The sequence below is a fragment of the Ochotona princeps genome, unplaced genomic scaffold, assembly GCF_030435755.1.
Source record: "Ochotona princeps isolate mOchPri1 unplaced genomic scaffold, mOchPri1.hap1 HAP1_SCAFFOLD_244, whole genome shotgun sequence".
NCBI classification, from domain to species: Eukaryota; Metazoa; Chordata; class Mammalia; order Lagomorpha; family Ochotonidae; genus Ochotona; species Ochotona princeps.
Genome location: NW_026700809.1, coordinates 20,001 through 27,064, shown reverse-complemented (window position 1 = coordinate 27,064; position 7,064 = coordinate 20,001).

Below are 7,064 nucleotides of genomic sequence, written 5' to 3'. Positions count from 1 at the left end.
AATCAAGAGTACATATCAATTAACAACTCGGGAAAATGTTGATCATAAGGTCCAATTGCTTCTGTAACTTACTTACTCATTTATTTATATTTATTGCCATTTTTTGGTACAGTTCCATACGCCCTATGATTTACCTAACACCTACCCCTAGTCCCCATCCCACCACTGAGTTTCCCCATGTTATTCCTATAGTCCAGTTTTTCATAAATAGTCATATGTCCGTCATGGCGGGCATGGACAATTGCAGACAGTCCAGCATCCTGTTGTCAAGGTATAGTTACTTTCATTGGTAGTCCAGCTTTGAGCTGGATGTAGAAATTGCACTGCATTGTATCCTCAAAACTGGACAAGATAGCCTCTATTAGACAGCTACTATACATCTCTTTAAAGGAAAAAGCACAATACCAAATCAAAAGCAGGAAGGAATCAAAATAGAAATTCACAACACCATGAAACTAATGATTACGCTACCGAACCACTAATATCGCACTGAAGAAAATGATGCTACACTATGACTCTTGTGTTAGTTAAGAATTTGATAAAGGAAAAACAGTGTTTTGAAGAGACATAACTTTAAAAAGAGATCAAAACCCTTGAGCTGTAGTTTTATCTTTCTTGATGAGTTATGTCTCCTCAAAGTAACAATTAGGTGGGTTTTGTTTTTATAATGCAGTGTACTTATCTATAATGTTTGTTTGATGATTTTAGGCCATTTAGCTTCAAGGTTTATATGAGCAGATGGTAATTTGCCCAGTGCCCTGGCTTCCCCCATCATAAACAGGAGCTCCATGGGGGCAGACTGGCCTTGGCCTTGCCATCCCTGAAGTCAGTTTGCAGCGGAGCATGCTAAAATACAGGTAAATAACCGTGTCGTTTTAGCAATGGGTTATTCATTGATTTTTTCTTCCATTATTTTGCTGGCATGCACATTTGCCTTTTGTTAGGCGGTATTCCTGTTCACTGTCAAGAGAACATCTTTAAGTATCCTTTGTAGGGCAGGTTTGGAAGAGTAACATTCCTTTTTTTTTAATTGATTACATTGCAGTATGTGACACAGTTTTATAGGCAGTGTGATGTAACTTTTCCTTACTGTGGAATAAGTTTATTTCATTTTCAAGCAGAGTTAAAGTTAGCTTGGTAGATTATCCTGGACTGACAATTTTTTTCTTTTAGAATCTGGAATAAGTCACTCCATTCTCTTCTTGCATGTAGAGTTTACTGTAAGAGGTCTGCTGTGGATGTAACCATACATCCCCAAACTGCCTTCCCTGAGCAATTCACAGCCTCTTGCCTGTGATTACACAGGTCCGTGAGCCCTGTCTTCAGTGATGTTTTTTTTTCTGTGTGTGTGTGTGTTTTTTATCAAATTTATTTGGTAGTACTTTATTTTTTTTATTAAATTTATTCATTAATTACATTGTGTTGTAATTACATAGACTCTGGGATTCTCCCCCCCCTCCCTTCAGTGATGTGTTGTGCTGCCCTGGGACCCTGCACACCTTCTCAGTGACCCATACACATTTCGCACGTGGCTTGCCAACCTGCATCTGCCAGTCAGTGTAAAGCAACAGCTGATGTCTGTCCCCAGTTACCATATGTATGGATACGTGTATACACTTGCCTGGATAAAAGACAGCCTGGGCATTTGTGCACAGTGCCGATGGATTAGACTTCTGGAGAACGGGTTTCAAACAGCTCTGCTGCTGCCATTGAGGCCATTTAGGGCGTGAACCAATGGCTGGATGTGATACCTCAGTGAGTCAAAGGTTTGACTCAGGTGTTAGAAGTGAGGAATGTTATGGGGAGGAGCCAAAGATAGACAGCACCCGTTGACAGTGGGCCAATGAAATGTGGCTGTGTCCCCTGCCCTCTGAACTGAAGGCGGGGCCTAACACCAATGGAATGTTAATTTCATCCTCAGCCACTCCCCTGCACCGCCTATGTATTTGCTTCTGCCTGTGCCTCACCTATCAACTGAGAGGGGAGGGTATTGCATTGTTTTGTAACCACTCCCCTCCCAAGCCCTTTAAACTACCTGTGAGGCAGAGCTTGCGCTTTCTGCTCAGGTCCTGCAGTTACTCTGCTACCTTGACTCTTGGCTGACCCAGCACAGGTAATCCCCTGCACATGGTCCCTGAGTGCTGTTTAAATGAGACTAAGGGTATAGTAATGCTGTTTGTGGTTTGTGTACTATCAGAAGTTCCAGCAGAGGTGAGGCCTATCGGTTATGGAATGTGGGCAGAGAAGCCAGGGAAAGGTGAATCTTTGCAGCCTTGTAAGTGTGCACAGGTTATTTGTTGCATGTCTGTTCTGATAGCCTATATTGTTGGGGAAGCTGTGACATAGGTCTGAAGCTTATTGGATGGACTAAAGGGTAATGAACATTTGTTGCTTTGGAGATTATGTTTGCTTGAATTACGATTGACTGCATTGTCACATGGAATTCTGATTTGCTTTTTAAGAAGTGCCCTATTATCACCAAGCTCGGACTCCTTAATGAACTCTAAACATGTCTGGGGTGATCGCGCTCGCCCAGATTATCAGCCAGAAGACATGACCTCATTGCCCATTCTCAGAGGCCTAATTTCTCAGGCCTGAGCGTCCCTGGGGTTTCAGCTTAGCTTGCTGTCATCATGGTAGGTAGGCAAGGCCTAATTCACATTGAAATGCTAGCACGTTGACTCTGTGTGGGAAAAGTAGAGAAGATCAATCAGCTTCCTGCACTTCTCACTGCTCTGCTTGCCCTTTGTTCTCACAAATATTAAAAGAAGCAAGAGAGCAGAATTTGCATCCGCAACGATGTCTTCAACCTTGGCCTCCTAATTAGTGCCAGCTCCTGTGTGTTACCTGTTAACTCAGGGACCATGCTGCACTGCTCTGCTCTGGCCAGCGTCTGACACTAGGAGGAGCACTGCCATACATGTAAGGGCTTTATGGGGAGGTTAATCCTCCTGCACTCTGCGCTGGCCTCTCAAGTGAAAATTTTATTTAGAAATGGATTCTCATCAGCTAAACTGTAATTAATTCAAGTCATGAAACATCAGCCCATGTATGGACCTTACAGTTTGGCTCCAGGGAGGGCTCAGGCGGAATGTCTCAACAACGCTGTGCTAGTCACTGCTGGCCCTTACATCAGGTTCCCAGGGAGTGGCTGGAAAAAGGAGTGAGGGTGTGGCTGTATGCCATTAATCACAAGCCACAATGGCTTCAAGATGGCGCCCGCGTCTGAACAAGTCTCGCGTCTCGCGAGGCCTCGGGGTGGTGGTCGGCGTGGAGTTTGGGGGGGTCGAGGAAGGAGGAGGGAGGGAGGGAGGGAGGGAGGGAGGGAGGGAGGGAGAGAGTCGGTCTGGCGCAGGCGCAGTAAGCACAGTCGGGCTTCTGGCTTGCTGGCTGAGCAGTGGCGGCGGTGCCGGCGGTGGGGGGAGGGGGGAGGGGGGAGGGGGCCGCGGCGGCAGAAACCGTCCTTCCGCCGGGCCGGGACTGCACTGTGCGCGCCTCTCTAGGTGCTCCTGCCACGTCCAGGCGGGGGGATCTGTTACCTTCCCAGGGATGTTGCCTTAGTTCTTTCTTCTTGGATCTCTCCATTCCTTTTAGGCTCTGTTTCTCTCTCTCTCTCTCTCTCTTTCTCTGTTTTGCTCGCCGATTCCCGCTTTCCTCTCTTTCTTTCTTTCGCTTTCTCCTTTTCACTGTCTCCTCTCCTTCTCCCACTCCCCTACATCTCCTAGAATTTCACTTGTGACTCCCACCTTTATTTGACAGTCTTCATCCTTACATTCTCTGCCTTCCCCTAGGTTGTTCTTGAGTTGTTTTTTCTCGTTCAATCTTTATAGGCCTTTCTCTCGCGTCCTCATTCTGGATTTATTTTCTTCCCTCATCGGTGTGTGTCTGGCCGTTGTACCTGCGTGTGTGTGTGTGTGTGTGTGTGTGTGTGTGTGTGTGTGTTCTCCCCTAATGTTTCCATTGCTTCCCTTTATGTTGTCTTTCTCTTTTCTTAGTTTTTGTCTTTCTTCTTCTTCTTCTTTTTTTTTTTTTGTATTCTTACCTTTGCCTTCCTTTCAGTTCTCATTCTCTCCTCCCCCCAGCCCCCCCCCCCCCGTTTCTCTCTCCCTTTTCTCTCTCTCAATGTCGGTGTTTTCATTTTATTTTCTGTCTGCCTTCTTCCTTTACCTTTGGCTTCCTTGGTCCTTCTTAACTTGTTTCTCTCTTCTCTTTCAATCTATATATGTTTTTCTCTCGCGTCCTCATGCTGGATTTATTGTCTTGCCTCATCTGTTTTACTCGTGTGTGTCTGTTTTTTTTTTTTTTCCCCCCAAAAAATTTTGTTCTACTGTGTCCATTGCTTCCCTTTATGTTGTCTTTCTCCTTTCCTAGTTTTTGGTCTTCCTGGTTTTTTTTTTTTTTTTTTTCTTTCTTTCTTAGTTTTGCCTTCCTTTCAGTTCTCATTCTCTCCCCCCCCCCCCCCCCGTTTCTCTCTCCCTTTTCTCTCTCAATGTCGGTGTTTTCATTTTATTTTCTGTCTGCCGTTTTCCTTTACCTGTGTGTGACCAAGTCTATCCACCCTTCCCCCAAGACTGTACTGATAGGTCAGATGTATCCTGTCACAGTAGATGCGTGGTCACTCACTACTACAACTCGATTCTCCCCAAGCCACGCGACCTGGTGTTCCATGCATCAACACCGAATGTTAACATTTCACCAGTGACGGTCACGACACAGTTTGGTTCTAAATGAGAGGCAAGGCAAAGCAACCGACCTGGCGGCCGGGACCAGCCAGCACCCCCTGCGAGGGGAGGGAGGGAGGGAGGCAGTGACACACATTTCCCTGCCTATCTCGGCTTCATTGCCTGGCTGCGTGCATCCAGCGTGCTGTCCCTTTGTCCCTTGGTGCTGGCTGTCTGACTCCACCTGGTGGCAGCCGTGCTGTAGCTGTAGAGCATTCTGGAGCCGGCAAGGGCGAGCAAGTGGGTGGAGAGCCCGGGACAGGATGTGACAAAGTCCCCAAGCTGCAGGCGGGAGAGTCCCAGCCCTGCTGGGACCTTGGTGGCTCGTGTGCTGTTCGGAGATTGAGCCTGGAGGCTTGCAAGTGAGCAGGCAGGCAGCTGCGGGGGTGGGTAGGTGTCTGCTCGCTCCCGATTGTAACCGGGCTGGAGTACCGCTAGAGTGCATGGGGTCGACCAGCACACCCTTTTATCACTGCCACCGTGCACTAGGGGACTCGATCGGGGCCGTCGGCGGGGCTGCGAGGCCACGGCCACCGGCCCGACACTTGTCGCCTGCACTAGGGGACCCGGCCGGGACCGTTGGTGGGGCTTGAGGCCACGGCCGCCGGCCCAGACGCTTGTCGCCTGCACAAGGGGACCCGGTCGGGGCCGTCGGCGGGGCTGCGAGGCCACGGCCACCGGCCCGACACTTGTCACCCGCACCCTAGGGGACCTGGTCGGGGCCGTTGGCGGGGCTGCGAGGCCACGGCCACCGGCCCGACACTTGTCGCCTGCACTAGGGGACCCGGCTGGGGCCGTTGGCGGGGCTGAGGCCCTGGGCCGCCGGCCCGACACTTGTCACCCGCACCCTAGGGGGACCTGGTCGGGGCCGTTGGTGGGGCTGTAGAGTTGTTTGCTTTTCTCTAACTCCTGGGGTCGACCAGGTGGCCACAGGAGCATGCCCTGTGGGCGATGGCTGTGTTTTTGGGGACTTGTGACCCGGGCCCCCATCTGAGGGGCGGCTGTGTCCCATAGGTTGTCCCTGTTGTCCCCTGGAAGGGCATTTCTACACCTGCAGTTGTCATTTTGGATCTGCAGGTAGGTGCTGACACGCTGTCTCCTGGTGACTGTCACCGGAAGAGCTGGGCCCCTGGGTTCGCGTCTGGGGCGGTAGGGGGGAGCGCGATGGGCTGCCGGCGGCCTGGCGCTGGACTGCGTTCCCCCTGCCCATCCGGTGCCGAGCTCCCTGCCTGGGTTCGTGCGGGAGCTTGGTGTGCGATCCTGGTTTAGCCCTGCGACGGTGCCACCATCTCCGGCTTAGAATTTGCCCCGAGAGCGGCAGAGGTGAGGCTGGGCGCTGGGTCCTATACCCGTGTCCGTCTTCTGCCGCAGGTGGCCCGCTGCGTAGTGGTGGCTGACAGAACCCCCTCAGAACTGAGTCTCAGTGGTCGTCGGCCTTATGCCGCGTGTGCGTGTCAGGCGTTCCTCCGCTGGGGTTGGCCACCGCTGCTGAAGAGGCAAGGGGCTGGCGAGGCTGCCGACGGACCCCCCCCTGGCAGCTGTCCTCGCTGGGCGTGACCCCCTGTGCCTCGCGTGATGTCATAATCCTAGACCGAGACTTGACCGATGTGGTGATGTGGCGCTCTCCTGGGCCGGGCCTAAGCCGCTTACAGACGAGGGACGGCCATTCATGGCGAATGCTGCCGAGCTGCTCGTTCTGTCTTGCGGGCTCCTGGTTCCTCTTTCCCCTGCCTCGGCGTGGTGGGAGAGGCCAGGGGTGCGGAATCCGGCTCGATCTCCGCTCCCTCTGCCTTGTGCCGCCTGAAGGTGCTGGCGTTGGGGGTCCAGGCGGGGGTCCTCGGACGTGGCGGACACCCTTCGCCCTCTGCCGTGTCGGTGTGTCATGGTGTGTGGGCGGGCCCCGTCCCGCGGTGGTGGTGCGGGGCTTGTCTGGCAGAGTCTGACCCTGCTCAGCTCTCTGCGGTGCTCCTGGAGCGGTCCAGGTCGTTTGCCTCTCAGGCGCCTGGAACCGAGTGGTGCCGTCGCTCCTTCACTGCCCCGGTGTGCTCTCTCCCGGGTGTGCCGTCGCAGCCTCGCTGGCGTGTGCTGCTTGGTGCGTGGGAGTCCCTGGGGGGTCGAGGCGGTAAGGAAGAGGCAGCGTGGGTGCAGCGCAGGCCCGTCGCCGCCGCTGCTGCTGCCGCCTGTGGCCTTGCTTGGCCGCTGGTGTCCCCTGCGCGTCTGTGGGGGCAGGTGGCTTCCTTTCCTCTACCGCAGACCCCTCCGCCCGGCTTCGGGCTCGCCCCGCGGGTTGGGTGTTGCTCCCTCGAAGGGCCCTCTCGGCCTGGTGAGAGGTGCGCTCGGGGT